Genomic DNA, 1,904 nt, shown 5'->3' on the forward strand with positions numbered 1-1,904 from the left:
GATTATAAGTGAACGTTCTAGTCAGGTCGGACTGAGGGATCATTTCCAGTTTGTACAAAGCTTATATCAACTTCCTCCATCTGTATGGTCAAAAAATTGTACACGTTACTTCTCCTACGGCCAATCTTGGGTCAAGCTGAAGTGAAATTTCGCATAATTATTTCTTTTACATGACAACACAAGAGTCAATTTTTTAAAAATTAACAATTAATTAATAACTATTGGTAATTAATTATTTTGTTTGGTATCTCAAACAAGGGAAAGAAATAGTACTGAACTGAACTGGTGGTATATGCTGAATTTAATGTAATTTTGAAACTTGTAACAAACAATAGATAACTATACAGTCTTATATTTTCATAGGCACCTCAGAAGCAGAATGGTATGGACGTCGGCTTGAGGAGGTTTCCGCCAGGCGTTTGAATTAAGGATTAATTAGAGATTAAAGAAAATAAAAAACATTATAAATAAAAATGGTTCTATAAAGGCCTGTTCCAACATGGACATAAATATTGTTATCACCCTGTCAGTCAACCCCTGATCGCCATGATCTGTATTTCGTGTATTATCATCGACTGTGAATAATTTCAACTTGATCTGAGAATGGGAATTGGGAGAAAAACGTATCCAAACGTAATGAAGGGATAAAATCCATATATACATCCACATTTTTCATTAAGTAGCATTTATTCCCCTTATTACTATATCAAACAAAGTAATTAATTACCAAAAAATAATTAACTAATTGTTTAATTGTTTGACTGAAATATGTCTTGTCAGGTTTAAATGAAAAATTGTGCAAATTTTTAACTTGATCCGAGAATGGAAAATGGAGAAAAAACATGTTTAAACTTTTTACCAAACAGAAATACACACAGTGTTAATATAAGCTTTGTAAAAAAATATTTCTTTTCTTCTTAGTTTACTGCTATATTGACTTACTAGGTCAGCACATCCCGAACACCGATAATGAAGAAGTGAACATATGTCCAGGATTTGTAATGAACATTTTTCGGGTTTGATCAATAACAATTGCTATAAAAAAAATCACACTTTAAAACAAAGCGAGTTTCAATAACTGCTCTGTAGTCCGAGCGGTCAAGACCGATGCCTTAAAGGACTGCAGCGCCCTAGGGGTAGAAAAGTACTTGTCCATCTGTTAAAGCTGTCTAAGTATCCTTCAGAATCTCTACTCGGCAGAAACGATGACCTTTGGAGACTGACCTTACAACTTCAGATTTCTGTGTCGATTCTTTTTCTTTTGCCTGTCCAAGTCTTGAGAAGTTGTTTTTTTTGTTCTAAACAATTTTTTAAGTAATGCCGAAATTTTCTGAGTATCTAATTCGTCAATTTGTGTGTGTGTCTCCGTGTGTGGGTGTGCGTAGGTCTGTGTGTGTGTGTGTGTATTGTTGCTACAATTTCTCTGTCTGTTTCTAGTACCTTAAACTTATTTTGTTCACTATTTCGTTTCACGTTGGTTTTCTTCTCTAGATGCTAAAGTCTGTAAAGTCTGAAAAGTCTGTAAAGTCTGAAAACTCTGATGGTCTGATTTTCACCAGAATTATTCTTGTATTTGTTTGTTAATGTATTGATGGCAATCGTGAAAGGTAAAAGAACGACCAGTTTTCTGAGTTGAGTGTAATCAGAGGCGGAACTTGGAGGTGGTGCAGAGATAGAGAAAACACCAGAAAGCCATGAGATGGTGAAGAAATAATAAAAAGAATAAGAAACGAAAGAGAGAGAGAGAGAGAGAAAAAGAAATGAAAAGAAAGTGAAAAAAAAAGAAAGAAAGAGAGATAGAACAAGAAAGAAGATAAAAAGAAAGAGAGAAGAAGGTGAGATAATTTTATTGGTCTAAAATCTAAATCCATGGACATTTAGTTTGACTTCAATGGAGAGATAGA

The sequence above is a fragment of the Biomphalaria glabrata genome, chromosome 14 (genome assembly GCF_947242115.1).
Source record: "Biomphalaria glabrata chromosome 14, xgBioGlab47.1, whole genome shotgun sequence".
Classification (NCBI taxonomy): Eukaryota; Metazoa; Mollusca; class Gastropoda; family Planorbidae; genus Biomphalaria; species Biomphalaria glabrata.